Genomic DNA, 18,231 nt, shown 5'->3' on the forward strand with positions numbered 1-18,231 from the left:
TGTAACAAATTGCCATGAACTGGGTGGCTTAAAATGACAAATTTATTCTGCCCCAGTTCTGGAGGCCAAAAGCCCAAGGTCAAGGTGTCAGTCGGGCCATGCTCTCACCAAAGGCACTAAGGAAGAACCCATCCTTGCCCTTCCTAGCTTGTGGTGGTTGCTGGCAATGCCTAGTGTTCCTTGACACGTAGATATGTCACTCCAATCTCTGCCTCTGTCATTATATGGCATTCTCCTTATGTGAGTCTTTGTGTCTTCTTGTCTTGTAAGGACACCAGTCATGTTGTATTTGGGACCCACCCTAATCCAGGATGATCTCATCTTAACTAATTACATGTGCAATGACCCTATTTCCAAGTAAGGTCATTGTCTGCGGTCTGGATGGACACGAACTTGGCAGGGGTCACGATTCACCCTAGTCCAGGCCCTTTAGGAACAAGTGAAGAAGATATGGGGAGCATGCTGAACTGATTCTCAGAAGGAGGTGTGGAGAGGGCTGGGCTCAGGTGTTCCAGACAGTTCTAGGTGGCACAGCCTAGTTGAACTTCCTGTGATGCTGGAAATGTCCTATAGTTATGCTGCTTAAAATGTGGCTACAGTAGCTGCTTGAAATATGTCTGGTGCGGGGCGCCTGGGTGGCTCAGTCGTTAAGCGTCTGCCTTCGGCGCAGGTCATGATCTCAGGGTCCTGGGATCGAGCCCCGCACCGGGCTCCCTGCTCCACGGGAAGCCTACTTCTCCCTCTCCCACCCCCCCTGCTTGTGTTCCCTCTTTCGCTGCATCTCTCTCTGTCAAATAAATAAATAAAATCTTTAAAAAAAAAAAAAAGAAATATGTCTGGTGCAACTGTGGAACTAGATTTTAAATCGGATTTCACTTAAATTAATTTAGTCACATGTGACAAGTGGCTACCATATTGGCCAATGCACCTCTAGACCCTCTAGAGACTGAATTAAGAGAAGGAAGGTGTGAGTGTTTTCCAAGTTTGGGCCCATTCATTTGCATCCTGGTGGTTACCAGGTGTTTACAAAGCCGAGCAAGGTCGACTATTGCTCTTTTTCCCTCCTTGACTGGGAGAAGGATGTCACATGAAACCCTCTGCTGTAACTGAGCGTCACAGAATAAGCCAAGCTGCAACTCACTTGGGGTCCTCGTGCCCCCAGATGGTGCCCATTAGTTAGGGCCGAGTCAGGACCCTCACTCATGGGTATCTGCACAAACAGAACGTTCCCACTGCCCACGGCGGGGGTGCCGGTACTCACGCTCTGGGCTCTGTGATTCTTTAGTGCCATCCCCTAGAATGCTCCTATGGGCAAGTTAGGAAGGAGGTGCCAGCCAGGTGCCCACAGGTGGCCCTACCTTTTTCTCCAAGGTCAGGGAAGGCTTCCTGGAGGAGGCATTGGTTAAACTGAGACCTATTTCTGCTGTAGAGAGCCTCGTGAGTCAGCGGTGCTTGGACTCGGGATCACAGGCCTGTGGAACCAGAGGAATCTCAGCGGTTATCAGCACAGTGGTCTCAAAAATTCTTAAACCACCAGAGCCTCATCAGAGGGAAAGCCATTTGGACTCTAAAAGGGGGCTGCTTTGGATTGGTGGGTGAGGGGAGAAGGCCAGAGACCTTGTAGGGCTCTACCTTGTCTTCCCTGTGGACCCTGAAGCCCAGAGTGAGGAAACCAAAGGTCAAGGCTGGCTCCTCCGTGACAGACCAAGAAGTCGAGGTCCAGAAAGGTAGAGAACTTTGACAAAGGCACACAGAAAGTTGTGTGATGAATGTTGTTGATTGGCGGATTTCTGATGGTCCGTTCCTGAGCCCTCCCAAAATCCTTGACACCTTTTTTGACAGATGATAACTTAGATCAATTATCAGCTGTTATGAGCAAACTGGGATTTCTATTCTAGGATCAGATGCCCTTTCTGACTTTAATCCCATTAGGAAATGGTGTTTTGTTTCATTGCTGTTTTTATTTTGCAGACTGGCTGAGGTTTGTAGGTGGTCCTAAGTTATGCAGCAAATACCCACTGCATGCCAGGTACCAGGCAAAGTCACCTCACTGTGTCACTTAATCTCCTCGGCTTGGTTGGGTATTACTGACCCGTGGTATAGACGAGAAAACCGAGGCTCAGAGAACTGGAGACAGGATTCCAAGCCCATGCTCTTTGCATAGGGAGATGCCGCCATCTTAGGAAGTGGGGGATAAATGTAAATACCCTGCATGAATTAGAAGGTCCTAAAACCATCAGAATGTCACTTCTGGGCAAAGATCAGACGATGTGACTCCGCAGGAAAGGGGAGGCCAGAACTGAGGCTGAGCACAAGCAGATGGGAGGGAACCAAGCATCCAACAGCCATGCTGTGGGTCTGAAAGTGTGGAAAGAAAGCAAGGAGCAAGCTGACAGAATTTGGAAAGGGAGAAGAGCTAACGGTCAGTGTTAAGGAGGGCAGGGGTGGCCAATCAAGGGCAATGTGAGGGATCCTTGTGCTGATGGAAGTGCTCTGTATCCTTCCTGTATCGATGCCAAAGTCTGCGTTTGATACTGTGACATTATAATATAGTTTCATGGGATGTTATCACTGGGGGAAACCGAGTGAAAGGCACATGGGATCTCTCTATATGATGATCTCAACACGTTTAATTTATGTATATATATATATATATATATATATATATAAACCCTGGTTGGGGGGAAAGAAGAAAGGAGGAGTTTGGGGTCATTTGAGTCAAAGGTGCAGAATTTGATTCCTTTCACACCCTGAAAGCAGTGCTGGAACATTCTTCTGCAGCCCAGGTGTACCACGTGTCTGCACCAGGGGCGTTTAGGCAGAGGCAACAAGGCCACACCTCCCTGGGAAGCACTCTGGTGGAAGGCAGTACAAGAGAGAGAGGGACAGAGGCCAGTCCGAATCCCCAGGGTGGGGTGGGATGTGGGACAGATGCTGGTCAGGCAGGCCACCAACACTCTCTGAATGCCAGCTGGGTACTAGGCTTCCTCCCTGGGCTGCGGACTCAGGGGTCAGAGAACCAGTGTCCCTATCTATAATTCTTGTATTGTAGAAGGCTCGCCAGACAATACACATGGAACAAGAAAGTGAAGAGGGCATGTCAGATGCTGATAGGCGCTATGGAGAAGACAGAAGCGCAGAGCGTGACAGAGGGACTGAGGGGGGCTGCTTTTGCTGGAGTGGTCAGGGAAGGCTTCTCTGAGGAGGTGACATTTGAGGAAGCCCTGAATGACGAGAAGGAGACAACTGTGTAGGAAGGGCAGGTATAAAGTCCCTGAGACAGAATAAGCATCTTGTGTTTGAGGCAACATGAAAGCCATTGTGTGTGAGGGGTAGGGTGGGGTGGGGGTGGAGGGGAGGAGGGGAGGCAGGAGAGACAGACAAGGGCCAGATCCTATAGGCTCTTGGAGGCTTTGCTAAGGAGTTGGTATTGAGAAGCCCCTGGAAGGTTCTAAGTAGGGGAGGGACATAATCTTCTGTGTGGGGGATGGATTTTAGAGGGGCAAGCGTGGAAAAGTAGAGGGCGTGAAATGCTATTGCAATAGTCCAGGCAAGATGGTGGTGGCATGGCTAGGGCTTTGGCGGTGGAAACGGAAATGGTTGTTGCACTTGGGGAGACTCTGGAATAGAGCCAGCAGTAGTTAGAACATAGGTTGGTGGAAAGGAAAAAAGCCAGGATGACCCTTACGTGTGTCAGTCACATCTTACCACAGCTAAGTCCAAGGGACTGGTCCTATTGTTTTGGGCCCTTGTGAATTTCCTTCAGGGGCCAACACTAGGAATACATGAGAATTGGCTGGGACCCAGTAACTGGGGTGGTGTGGGAATCTGCTGCCAGGTTCACTGATCTGGGTTCTGAGGCTCATTCTGGCTTTGGGAAACAGAGAACATGCTCAGATTGTCTTATTGATATCAGCGTATCAGGATGGTGAGAAAGTCTCAGAAACCATCCTGGCAGCTGCCCCTTGCACCCCAAGGAGAACTGCAGTGTGTCCCTCACCATCTGGGGCCATCGGCAGCCCCCAAGGCCAGGGCATCTCTGGACACTGCTGACTTGTCGGTGGGCCTGACCCAGCTGCTGTCTTTGTTCTCCCAGAGCCACACTGGCCTCCACTCTGTGGATCTCACATGCCCAGCTCCCAGCAAGGAGACTTGGCTCAGATTGGCTTGTTCTCCCCAGGGCGTGTCTTCGGAGCAGAGGGCTCAGGCCAGGCCAGGCTCTGGCAACCGGGGTCCTTGACATCGCTCCTGAAGGTCATTGTCTTTGGCTTTTGCCCCTATTCTTGATCTCGTCAGGGCTAGAAGATTGTGGAAGCTCAGGTACCAAGGGCTGGCTGTGGCCCCTGTGGACATGGCAAGTACCAGGGTTCGTGGACTCAGTGGTTCAGGGACTGTCCTGCACACAAAAGTCATGTCCTCTAGAAAGACAAGTGTCAGATGGACAGGAAGCTGTCTCCTTGGAGCAGGGCAGTGGGGGTCTCAGCGAAGGGGTCCGTGTCTCTGCAGAGAACGGAGCAGGGAGAAATTGGCTCTGGGTGGAATGAGAGGTTCTGAGAGTATCTAAGAATCTGAAGGGGATGCCTGCACAACCACCCCACCCTGCCTGCTCTCAGTGGTTTCATGCTTCTCCGGTCCGTGTGTGAGGAGGGTTAAACGAGGGCGTGTGACGCAAGGCCCAGCCACATGCCCAGAGGGAGCAGGGCCAGCTGGTGTCAGGAGGCCCTTCCAGCATCTTGGCCGTTCTCATTCTGTGACAGTGCCGGGGCTTCCTGGCTATGCTCTTACAGACAGGAGAGCAGACCCCGGGGAGGGGGGTCCTTTCTGTGGGGGGGGGGTTGCTCATAGTACCGCTCCCCTCTCCTGCTGTGGCCCCGCTGGTCCACAAGGTGGAGGCTCCCATGCCGGGGGTGGGGGGGTGGTGGGGGTTGCTGGGCACCGTCTCCGCTGGGGCAGCTGCCTCTCAGAGTTCATCAGGTCTTGGATTTGCCTCCATGGCCGGCTTGTGTTCAGGTGTTGTCTGGATGAGCTGGACGCTCGAGCAGAAGGGCTCGTGAAGGGGAAGCCTCCTTTCACTGTGGTCTCAGGGGAGGCACCGGGTCTGCCCTGATGCTCAGGCGAGGTTCTGGGGCACCGCTCCGCTCCTTCCTGGGCCGCATGGTCCTGTCGCTCTGGCCGTTCGTGGTGATTACGAACAGGGGAGGCGGAGCGAGGGGCGCAGACTTGGGAGTCAGGTGACCCTGCGTTCCTGCCTCACCTCTGCCGTTCGTACCTTTGTGCCCCTCTGAGCCGTGTCTCCCAGCGTCTAAGCTAGCCGTAATGCCATGTTCTCACTTCAGGTTCTGTCCTTCGTCGTCCTTTCTCGAAGCCGCTGGGCCTCAAACAGAGCAGGTCGGTGGATGAAAGGCCTCACACGGCAGCCTCCCCATGTGGCCCAGCATGGTGCGGGAAGCTGGCTGCTGGAGCTGTGTAGAGCAGTGTCAGAGCCCTCTGGAGACCCCGATGGACCCCAGCCTGAGAGCCGTCGGTCTTCTTAGTTTTTTTTTTTTCCTTCTTTTTGGAGAAGATCAACTAACTTTATTTATTTTTTATGTATTAAGGTTTTATTTTTAATTCCAGTGTAGTTAACATACAGTGTTCTATTAGTTTCAGGTATTCTAAGCATTTGCTCCTTTTAACACAGTCTGGACACAGGTTTTGGGGGCCCTGAAAATAGGACGCCCTTGACTTTGGTTCTCATTGCGGAACAGTTTATCTGAGCTGGATTATTGTTTCTGTGCTTTCTCCTGCCCCTGAAAGGACAAGCCTCAACTTGTAGGATCCGTCCCCAGACCAGAGCCCACAGTTCAGGGCCCCCATTTATTCAAAGGAGGGGTTGGACTCCCAGTGTCCATGTGACAGGCGCAGAAGCAAAGTCTGGGTCCAGGCCTCTCAGCTGGAGGAATAACGGGAATAAAGGTTACAAACCAGACAGATCTTGGTTTGAATCCAGGCCCCAGCATTTATTGCTTGTGTGGTTTGAGGTGTGGTAGGTAATGCCTCAGTTTCCTTACCTGTAAAATCGGAAGCAGAGAATGTTTTGAAGATGAAAGTAAATCCTATTTGAAGTGCTTGGCACTTGGATTGAACACTTGACTAATTCCCTACTGTGTGCTAGGCAATGCACTGGAGACCCCTCGAAGACCCTGACCCCTATCCTGGAAGGCCACAGACCAGTGGACAAGCAAATTCCTGCCCCCTCCTTATGAGTTTTCTGATTTATGAGGTGCTTTCACACACACCCTTGTGATTTCATCACAATGACCATCCTAGGCAGTAGGTATAAAGGTGGGGTCATCTCCATATTATGGACAAAAACAAGTCCTGGGGAAGTGAGAAGGAACTTGACTGTGGTTTCATCACCAGGGTTTGCCAGGGCTGGACCAGAGGCTGGTCTATGACTTTCAGCAGGAGGTCCTTCCTCTGTACCTTTGCCTCTCAAAGCCTGATCCACAGACCAGCAGCATCAGCAGCACTTGGACACATTAGAAATGTGGGGATCTCAGGCCCGATCCTGGACCTTCTGAATCAGAACCTGCATTTTAAGAAGATCGCTCAGGTGTGCACACAATTTCAAGAAACTTGGCTGTAGATCAGGCATATCACGTCTAGTTGAGGGTCAAATGATGACTTGTCTGCAAGCCGGGATTCCTATCTTTAAATAAGAGACTATAACTCTGTCGGGTGGCAGCATAGTGTGGTAGCTATATGGCAAAGCTTTGGACTTGGACCTTCCCACTCTGGCTCTACCACTTCTCAGCTCTTTGACTCCATGGTGCATTGTGTGATCTCTCCAAGTTTCCATCTCTACTACCCCAAGATGCATCGTAAGAGTACCTGCCTCAAGACGACTTTTGTTTGCATTAAAAGTGGTAGCTGGTAAGAGGCAACATTCCTTAAGGGCTTGCTCCGTTCGGGCACCTGCTGTCCGTGCTTCATAGGAGCAGAGTCCCACTGGCCACTTGGGCAGCCTCAACCAGTGTTTGCTTTCATCATGACCTCGTAGGACTGGAGAAAGAGACTTAACACACTTCACAGTATTTATGGAAAGAGGAGAACGGTTATTTCATAGTGCCCTAAGGCTTTGATGACTCCGCCACGTTAAACATACCCCGAGATACAAAGTTTTTCTAGCATTCACATAATCATGAACTTGGCCTCTGAATGCTCAGGACTTATCAGATACTGCAAAATGCTCTGAGAATGCTGTTTCCAGCTCAAAAATTCTATGATACCCATGTGGTTGATAGGGTAATTCTGAGCTGCCTAACCATGTAAAATGATAGCATGCTAGAGATGTCAGAACCCCTATTGATCACCACACCTGGCCACCTCATTCGGCAGATGAGAAAAGTGAGGCTCAGAAAGGTCCAGGGACTTGCCTGAGGTCACACAGATGGTTAATAGAAGAAACAGAGCAAGATGAGGGCTCCCTACCCTCAACCCAGTGCTTTTCCCTTAAGAATATTTCTTAAGGGCTTGCATCATGCAGGGTGATGCTTAGGAGCTGGGCATATAGGCGGTGAGCAGCATAGCAGGTCTCTGTTCCCTGGAGCTTACATCCTGGTGGGAGAAGGGGGAAAGAACAGTGAGAAAGCAAAGAATGAGACAATTTCAGATGTTGATAACTGCACAGAAGGAGGTCCAATGGGGTAACATGCTAGCAATTGATTTGGACAGGGAGGCGTTAAGACTGTCAGAGAAGTCCTCTCTGAGATGCATTTGAGATGAGCTATGACTAAAGCGAGGAGTGAGTTGTGCAGGTATGGGGATAAGGAACTTCCAGGAAGAGGCAACCTGTTCCCTCCTGATGGTTCTTAATCCTGGTATAAACTGTCATAGGTCAGGTTCCTCCAGGTGTCCCCTGGTGTGGAGACCTGTGTGCAAGGGGCTTACTGGGGAGCGAGGGGAGTGGGTTGGGCAGAGGGAAAGATGGACTGTGGTGCGTTTGAAACAGGGCTCAGTTCTATAGGGTTTTGGAGCTGAGATGGCTCTTCAGAGTCGTCCCGCATGCGCTCCATGCAACTGATCAATCACTGATACAGGCTGCTTTTAGGGAGCATGTGTGGCTCCTTTTGGTGATGCAGTTTGGGTAATGCAGTGCCCTTTGTTGAAAGCAGTGCTAGAGAGGGATTCAATTGTGAGCCAGCAACATTCCGAGCAGCTGGGACAATGAGTGCCTCATTCTGGGCAGCACCATAGCATCGACCACAGCCTGTCACTAGGACACCAAAGAATTTTCACTGGTAGGACTGTACCACTGAGGGAAGTAGGACGTCTTTATCTTGATTTATTTTTGCATTGTCTGAATATTCCTTTATTTATCACATTCATTGTTGATGTTTACTGCCTTCCAACTAATGGGCCAAAGGGGTAGTAATGGGTTGGGTACATTTCCCATCCTAGACTTTACAGGCCTTTGGGTGGAGAGAGAAAAGCCGACAAGGGAGACAGTTAAGTATCTCCATGTAGCTCTTCAGCTCAATCAGTGAATTGCACAAAAATATATCTTCTGTAATAGACACTGTAGTCACTTAAACATTCAAATCCATCAATGAGAGCTTTATGTAATGTGTCACATCTGAATAAGTTCATCCTTATTTAATGGACAGAGGTCATGGGATCTCATAAGCCCATTTGGTTAGCTTCATTTGGGAAAAGGAAGGAGGGAAGGGAGAGATAAATTGCCCTGTACAGCTGAAAAATAATAAATATAGCAAATATTTGCTGAGTCCCTTACGTTGTGCAGGTACTACTCGAGCTCTACATAATGAATTGGCTCTCTCGGTCCTCCCAACTTCTCTGTAAGACACATATTATTGTCATTTCATTTTACAGATGAGGAAATTGCAAGAAATTTAAGAATTCTTGAGTCATTTTTTAAAAAGTAGGAATATAGAGGCAGCATTTAAAAAAAAGCTAATTAATAAATCTAAAATTATGTGGACCCCTCAAATTTCATTCTGACCTTTGTTGAATGTATATGAATATATTTCATAGTTTCTATCAATCCAGATGTGCTAGATTGCATTGTCCCTTTGTAGTTTTATGACATGTCGGGATCACATTTTTCACCTTAATGCTGCATCTATGAGGATCGTTTTGGAAAGCAACAGGAAAAATGGCTTCCTGTGCTCAGAGGTTTCTGTTTGGATTGGCCTGTGGCCACTGATCTGGACTTCTCTCCAGGCCATTTTCAGGACCTGGGACGAGCAGCAGGGTTAGAGTAGAAACAGAGAAGGAAAGCCTTTGGATGAAAGTCCATGGAACCATTTGAGAATGAGAAAACACTGTGTAAATGTGATATTTTTGCTCTGTCATTATCATTTGGATTTCTGTAATTATGTATCAGGTCTGACTCCAGTTTCTTTACATAAAAGCCAAGACTGGTATTTCCAGTAAGCATGATCTGTTTAAGTGGATGGTGTTCCCATTTAATAAGGCTTCGCCTCTATTCGTGGTGTAATGCGGGGATGACAAAAATGGATATGACATGGTCAGACAGGTCAAATGAAGAGCCCATGCAGGATTGGGAAGGGGTGGCCCCCAGAGAGCCTGGGGGTCCAAGGGAGGGCATGGGCCAAGCCAGCTCCAGGTGAGCCCTGCCCGTGGGAGTGTTGCACAAGTGTTAGCTAGAAATACAGGTCTTTAATGTAAAATCTTCTGATTCTTAGCCAACTAATTCAGAATTTTATGAAAGACTGTGTAGGCCAGAGAAAACCTATCCACAGACTAGATTGAAGGGCTGCACTAGATGCAAGCTGTGGCACAGTGGGAGAGATTCTGAGTGGGTAATTAGGAGGCTGACCAGGTCACAGGATGCAGGTGGAGAGAGAAGCAGGCTCCCCGCTGAGCAGGGACTCTGATGCGGTACTCGATCCCAGGACCCTGGGATCATGACCTGAGCTGAAGGCAGATACTTAACCAACTGAGCCACCCAGGGGTCCCAAGTCATGTATTCTTGATGAGCTTCAAGTTCTTCAACTATACAATGAATCTCTTGCAAAATTACAAAATTCACAATGTTCATGTAGGCACCTACCACTACCGGAGTAGGGTACCCACTCCATGCGTTTATGGTCCCGGTGATTCCACCAATGTTTATCAGTGCTTCTTCACTTGGTGGCACATTCGAGTCCCCTGGGAAGCAAAAATATCCCCACCAGGCTGCATCTCAGACTTCTCACACCAGAGTCTCTGAGAGTGAGATCTGAGCCTGTATATGTTTTCAGTCTTCCCAGTTGGTTCCAACGCTGGCCAAGGTGGAGAGCCATGGCCTTAAGGTATCTCTCAGAAATGTCTTCAGAGAGACATTTGGTCCATTCCTAGAGTTCGCCAGGGAAGGTCATTCTTCATCATTTAAGGAGGGGTCACACTTTGGAAATAGTTGAAAAGCGAAAGTCCATCAAATCAAATCAGCAATGCCATTTGGATTGTTTCAAAAAGTGAGTTAGGTTCTCTTCTAAATAAGGAGATTAACCCCATGGTGTGGTTAGGAATTGGCTTTGTCAAAGGCAACTCCTTCCAAAGACTGTCGTGAGCAAGTGTGGTGGTGCAGTCGTCAGGGGCATCAGGGAGTCTTGAAGTCCAGTGGAGATGCTGCCGATGACCCCCCAGTCATGACCTTCAGAGAACCCTCTGAGCTCCAGAACATGCCAGCTGCCTTTACCAGAGTACAGAGTGCACTTGAAAGAATTAAAATCATAATTTCTTATAATGCACAGCCGGGTGCGAGGTCTGGATGTAGACAAATTTCGTGATGTAGAAAGAACTTTATGAAAAGGGAATCAGTGATCTCATTGTGTGGACAGCATGAGTTTTGGGTAGGGATTTCCCCCTCTGCATTCACCCACCCCCTTCCCATTATTTTTCACCAGCTTTATAGCCCCTTTGTCTCTCCAGGCCTGAGCAGTCTTGCCAGGCGGTTGGGATGTGCCAGATCCACCTGTTGGTAAGGGCTGCCCGTTTCCCCCCCTGCTCCTCCAGTTAACACAACTGCCATGAGGGCACAAATAGCCCAATAGTGCTTCCAAGACACAGGGATTGGCCAGGTGATGGTGGTTGAGGAAATTCTGAGTCTGGAAAATGCTACTCATGAGGTTCACTTCTTATTTTGTTTTATTTTAGTCAGAACATGACATGAGATCTACCCTTTTTTATTTTTTATTAATTTTTTTAAGATTTTATTTTTTTTAAAGCACTACTAACTTTTAAAAAAATCCTTACTATTTTTGTTTTCATTTTATTTATTTTTAAAGATTTTATTTATTTATTTGAGAGAGAGAGCACATGAGAGGGGGGAGGGTCAGAGGGGGAAGCAGACTCCCCGCCAAGCAGGGAGCCCAATGTGGGACTTGATCCAGGGACTGCAGGATCATGACCCGAGCTGAAGGCAGTCGCCCAACCAACTGAGCCACCCAGGCGCCCTTATTTATTTATTTGACAGAGAGAAACACAGCGAGAGAAGGAACACAAGCAGGGGGAGTAGGAGAGGGAGAAGCCGGCTTCCCGCAGAGCAGGGAGCCCGATGCAGGGCTCGATCCCAGGACCCTGGGATCATGACCTGAGTGGAAGGTGCACGCTTAATGACTGAGCCACCCAGGCGCCCCAAGAGATCTACCCTTTTTAAAAAAATTTACTTATTTGAGAGAGAGAGAGAGAGCATGAGCAGGAGGGGCAGAGGGAGAGAGAATCTCTAGCAGACTCTGCACTGAGCGCAGAGCCCTATATGGGGTCAGTCTCACAACCCTGAGATCACAACCTGAGCTGAAACCAAGAGTTGGATGCTGTGAACCAAGGTGCCCTGAGATCTATCCTTTTAACAAAATGTTCAGTGTACAATATGTATTGTTAACTATAGGCAAGATGCATCATAGATCTCTGGGCTTTTTCATCTTCCTTAACTGAAGATTTATGCCCATTGAACAGCAACTCCCCATTTCCTCTCTTCCTGCTCAGCATCTGGAAACCACCATTCTTTGATCGTGAATCTCTTTGACTCTGTGAGTTTGACTATTTCAGATACGTCATGTAGTGGAATCATGTAGTAATTGCCCTTCTGTGACTGTTTATTTCCCTTAGCAGAGTATTTTCAAGGTTCATCCATGTTGTTGCATTTGGCAAGATTTCCCTTTTTTTACTGTTGAATAATAGTCCATTGTATGTACATACCAGATTTTTTTTATCTGTTCATCTATTGATGGACACTTGAGTTGTTACCACATCTTGGCTATTAGGAATAATACTGTAGCAAGCACAGGGTGCTAATGTCTCTTCAAGGTCCACTTTTCAGTTCTTTTGGGTAAATACCCAGAAGTGGGATTACTGGATCATATAGTAGTTGTATTTTTAATTTTTGGAGGGACTTGCATGCTTGGTGGCTGCACCAATTTACAACCCTACCAACAGTGTGCAAGGGTTCCAGTTTCACATGGGTCACTTTTAAGTGTTCTGCTGATTTCCTCCTCAGTCTTCTGATGACAGTCTCTGTGGGGGAGACCCAGGGCCACTGGCTAGAAGTCTCTGTCCTTTGTGAATGCAGCCACTGGGTCAGGCACTGCTTGAGGGGCTATGCATGTGTCTCTTCAGTCAGTTCATTCATGCCACCATATTTATGGAGAGAGTACCCGGTGCCCGTCCTTGTCCCATGACTTCTTGCATTTGGGAAACTTACATTCTTGTGAGGGAAGACAAGCAATAAAGAAACAAGTTAATGTATAATTTTTCAGATGGTTAGGAGTCCTGTGGAGACAAAGGCAAGGAGGGAGGACAGTCAGTTTCCTCAACCACCCTTGGAGGTTTGGCATCATACCCATTTTATGTGATGGAACTGAGGCTCTGGAGGGGGGGCAGGTTAAGTAACTTTCCAAGGTTCTGCAGCTCTTGAGTGATGAGTCCAGGCTCAAACTCAGGGCTGCCTGACTCCGTGCGAAGGACTTATGGCCAGGTGGTCAGGCCCAGGGTGGGGACTGGAGTGTAGAGGTGACAAGGCGGTCTCATGTCCTCAGGTAGTGTTCAGCCTGGCATGAGAGAAGGACAAGCAGAGGGGAATCCAGCTAACTCAAGAATGCGATCGCTCCACTGGGGTTTGCACAGGGAGCCGGGCATCATCCCAGGAGTCCCTGTACTGCCTGGGGATCCCAGAGAGGATCCCAGGTGACCTTGGGGGAGTTTGCTGGTTGAGCAAGCATAGGAAGGGCTTTTAAGGCTGAGGAAGTAGCCCCCTTGCAAAGGTGGGGAGACCAGAGTCATGGCTTGTTGGGAAACTAGAAGTAAAATCACAGACGCTTTTCAGAGGTGTTCTTTGATGCCAGTGTTTGAAGAAGCCAAAGAGCTGTCCTAGGGGTCCTGGGCCTGTGCCTCCCCTGCCAGCCTTCTCCCTCTTTCCCTCCTGTCCCTCCCACTCCACCTCTGTCTCCCTAGCTGTCCCCCTCCACTCTCTCCCAATAAGCCTTTAGAAAAAGCAGGTCCTGCTGAAATGACCCAGCGAATTAGAATCAATAGGGTGTAAGTGTAGCCTTGAAAAGTGCCATCCTCATGTTCTGCACTGTGACTCGGCTCTACAGGGATAATGCATTACTGGAGTGTTTCAGGTATTTATTAATGATGTAGAGCAGTGGCCTCCAATCACTCGGGTCTCTTCTCGAAACACAGCCCGGTGTTAACCCAGAGATGGAAAGAGCTGCTCTGGTTGGAATGGGTGGGGGTGGGGTGGGGAGTGCAGGCCTGGCTGGCCCATGGCTCACTGTCCCCGGCCCGCCTGTCGCCAGCAGCGCCCCGGGTGTCTTACCCCGGAATGATGTAGAAGTCAGCTCATCTAGAAGGAGGCATGAGAGGAGCAGTAGTTTGCAGGTGACTTGGCAAAGCTGGCAAATAGCCGCGGGGGTGGGGGGTCACAAAGTCAGCCAACAGGGTGAGGGGTGGAAACTGGTGCAGGAACAAAAATGAGGTGTTCTGTGGTTTTCGGGGTTGCCAGTGGAGACAATGAGCAGCATACTCCTGGTGACTAAGGGAAGAAGCGGATGTAGTGTGGGTTTGTGGCACAACCAGAAGGCACCTCTCCCTCCGTCCAGGCTCGGGTCCCTTGACTGTTTCGGGAAGAATCCCCTGATCTTTATGTCAGTGGTGCCCAGAGCTTTGGGGCAGCCGGGTCACCGCCTTCTCTCTGGGCCACGTGCAGTGGGGGCAGGGAATTGCATCAGGAAGAAGAAAGAGCTGGGGCCTTGGAGCAGACAGATGTGGGTTCCGTGTCACCTGGGGAAGAAACCACACCGCTCCGAGCTTCACTTTCTCTAGTTGTGCTATGGAGGTCCCAAGTTCTCCCCCGAAGAAGGAACAGGGTGATGTGGCCTCCTGGTGCCAAGGGCGTGGAGGCCCGGAGTCACCGGTGGTCAAGACTACCACCTGAACAGATTGCAAAGTCACTGCCGCTTCTCCCCATTAAAGTAATATGTGTTCATTGTAGAATATTTGCAAAAGACACATAAATACATAGAGGAAAAGGAAATAACCCATTATCCCACCACCTGGTGACTTTAACGCTTTCATGTATCTGATGTAACATACATTAAATTAATATCCTGTTAATGTTTTGATGTATTTCCTTCGTCTTTTTTCTATGTGTATATACATATATTCTTAGAAATGGTTTTTACTCTATATGTAATTTTGTATTCTTTTATTTTTCTCCTAGCCTCTTATGAACATTTTCTTATTTAATAATTGACAATTATTTTGAAAACCTGATTATTAGTGGCTGCATGATATTCTATCATTTGGATCCCCCATAACTTACATATTCATTTCCCCAGTGATCATTTAAGATGTTCCTAGTTTTTGCTAGTCTTAATTATAATGAATAATATCGATTAGCAGTGTTGCAGTGAACATCCCTCTACATACTCTTTGGGCCCATCTCTGATTATTTGATTGGGTTAAATTCCTGGGAATATGGTACTGGATCCAAGAGAATATAAGGCTCCTGATATTTATTGCTAAACAGAAAGGTTGCATCAGTTTACACCCCTGAGCTGGGTTTTGATGGAGGGATGATGTCTGAGGTTACATTTCCTCTCCTGTCAAATGTAGGTAGTAGTTTGAACTTGACAGTTTTCTTAGCGCTGGATGGGGTTGTGTACATGAAGAGTAAAGCCCCTGACCTCATGTCTGGTGCCCTTCTTCCTTTATTTTCTCTATTGTTCAGCCTAATTGTTTTATGCAATACACCACATTGTCATCACCTTGGGCACCTCACACCCATGCACACATATTTAAAACCCTGAATTACTGCCACTAGCAGTCCCAGCCCACGCACCCTGTTTAGAATCTTCCAGCTCCTAGAATATGCCTCCATCCCTCACACAGCCTCTCCCAGCAGCAGGACAGTTCTCGGCCCCTTGCCTCTGTGACAGCGACATGGGGAAGCAACTGTGGGAGAGAGAAATAAACCTTTTACAAAATGTTGATTAACAAGTGATAAAATATGCAGAGAGCTCACAGATACTGGAACAGAAAGGGGGCGGCCCCACTTGTGAGAGAGGAGACCTCAAGTAAGTCCCATACCGGCACAGGGGGGTAACGGCATAACCCAGCAGGGCAGCCATGTCTGATTGTACAGGTCACGCACTGCACAATTTTGGGTGCATCGTTCATAGGATGGCTCATCACTCAGGGCTGCAGGAAGGTGGAGCTGCTTATGGGACCAAGGGTCTCTGGAGGTCAAGGTCAAAAGTAGTGAGGAGTATATGAGTTCTTGCATACAAAGAACATTTAGAGCAGGGCTTGGAATCAGTGATCACTGATAAATGTTAACACTGATTCTTATTCATGTGAGTTAATGTTCCTCATGTTCGTGGGAAGGACTAGCTTGTCACAAACAACATAGACCAGACACCAAAAATATCTTTCTAGTTGCATAGGCCTGACGTGAAGATAAAGCTAGATTGGTATAAACATGCTCTGAACACTGAAAAGTCCTGTGCAGATTAAATCTGTTACTTGAGTCCACAAACCAGCTTCTTGGCTTCTGTTGCCTCCTTTGAAATAGCAAGTAACCAGACTTTTATGTGCCATGAGAGAAATAAATGGATTTTTAAAATATTTTGTCTCAGTGCTTTTGAGCTACTAGCAGGAGTTTGCTGGTGTCCTAGTGCCCTTGTGGAATGACCAGGGCCTAGAAACAGAGCTGTGTGTACTCCCAGGGACACCAGAAGGACAGACAAAAGCTGCTGTCTCCCCACCCACCTACACACTGGGTGTGAATTGCGTTTCTTTGTTGCCCTCCGCAAAGGCTGGGGAGGAATGTGCAGTTGAGGCAGAATCCCTCTTCTGTCCGTCCTCCCGGGGTCACCACTCTGGGGTGGCTGGTGCCTACGGAGAGGGTAGAGTGAGGTAGAGGGCAGGGCCAGGAGCAACCAGCCAGCGGCTGGGAGGAAGTCCGGGACACTGCCTCCTCTCTGAAACGGCAAGTCACAAGGAAAGGTAGCAGAGGCCTCCCAGCATCAAATGTGGACCCTGGGCCTTGTAGCCGGCCCGACTGAGTTCCAACCTGTCACTCACTGTGTGACCTTGGTCGAGTTACTCGAACCACGACCGTTTAGGGTTTCAACCTATGCATGTGGGGAGACACAGTTCAATCCTTAGGATTGGGGAGAGTGGAACTGTACAAAATCATCCAAAGGAAGTAAAAATAGCAAAGAATAGGACAAGAATGCTTAAACTAGGGACAGGTCTTAGCCACTTCCTACAGATGTTAGCGGGTCTCTTCCAGATTCAGAGCAAAGTAGACCAAATGGCAGGAAGATGTTTGGGGTGGAGGAAGAGCTCCTTCTCTAGATAAAGATGCGTTCTGTGAGGAAAAGAGAGTGTAGGACATTTTGAGAAGCCACACTGATAACTCCCAGTCTGGAGACTGCAGGGGTATGGTTGGACTGGGAAAAATGCAGAACAGCCTTCTTGGAGCTCCTCCCCTCCCTCTCCTGGTAAGTACTAGCATCCGAAGATGGAGGCCTGACAAACTGCTAACCACTCAGCTCTTCTTTCTCTGTCTCCATGAAAAGGATGGGGCACAGTCTCTTGGGAATTAGCATGGAATATGAGCAGAACAAAGAAGGACAGTGGTAGTTCTTCTAGATGGCTGTCAACGTTTCCTCCCATCCCTCTATACACCCACCGCTCTGCCCACCCAGGAGTGGGTCCCTTGAATCTGACTGGTCCTATTACTTGTGACTTGCTTTGCTCAATATGACGTGGTGAAAGTGACTCCGGTGAGCTCCAACCCTAGACCTTTGGAGTCCTGGCAGCTTCCCAACTGCAATATAAAGAAATCCAGGCAATCTTGCTGGAGAGAGAAGCCGTGGAGAATGAAGGACCACATGAAGAGAGAGAGAGAGGCCACATGGAGGAGAACCAAGGTGCCCAGCCCACAGACTGACTGAGGCCATCTTGGGCCCTTCATCCCCAGTCAAGCTGCCCAGTCACTGAGCCCTACACAGATCCCTGACCCACAGAACTGGGAGCAGTAAGATGGTGGTTATTTGAAGGTACTCCATTTTGGAATCACTTGTTAGGCAGCAATAGGTAGATGAAGGAGGACTTTCGCATCAAAATGGCGTGTGTACTTAAAGCCAGCTCTTCACAGAGGCCAGAGGTATACCTGATCCAAGGAAATGCCCCAGTCTGGAACTAGGAACAAAGTTAAAGTGAGTGAGTGCCCAGAGACAGTGGTGTGGACTGAGATTGTCCAAGGCCCAGCCCCACCCTCCTCTCCATCTTGCTCAGGCAACCAAAGGACTGAGCAAATCATGGACACTCATCTCTCTAGTTCCTGTTCTAAGGAGAGTAATCAAACAGTGCCCAGGAAATTGGGAAGTGGAGCTTAGGGAAAATCTACCCATATCATTTGGGGAATAACAGGGCCAGATAGAACTGAGATGAATCAAAGACAAGGAACCAGGGGAAAAAATGAGACCTAGGCAAAAATTCTGCTTCCTCTTCTTTGCCTTCTCCAAAAAGAAGAAATGGAACATGGCAGGAAAAAAAAAAAAGACGAAGGAAGAGCTCATTTTGGAAGAACATTTACTCCAATATACAGAAAATGATTGTCTTAGGCAATTGCTTTTGTAGTATAAAAGAAATCACGAGAAAATGGACTTTATGAAACAAGAGGAAAAATAAGAGACAGTAAACAGTGAGATG

At 48.4% G+C, this 18,231-nt stretch overlaps 1 protein-coding gene across 1 annotated transcript in view; it reads left to right on the forward strand.

Moving 5' to 3' along the window:
• Positions 1–18,231, forward strand: part of HIVEP3 (HIVEP zinc finger 3) — a 447,252-nt gene that overhangs the window by 161,362 nt on the left and 267,659 nt on the right. The gene's annotated exons all lie outside the window — the stretch shown is intronic.

This window comes from Mirounga leonina, unplaced genomic scaffold (genome assembly GCF_011800145.1).
Source record: "Mirounga leonina isolate KUSES-001 unplaced genomic scaffold, KU_Mleo_1.0 Mir_173, whole genome shotgun sequence".
Lineage (NCBI taxonomy): Eukaryota > Metazoa > Chordata > Mammalia > Carnivora > Phocidae > Mirounga > Mirounga leonina.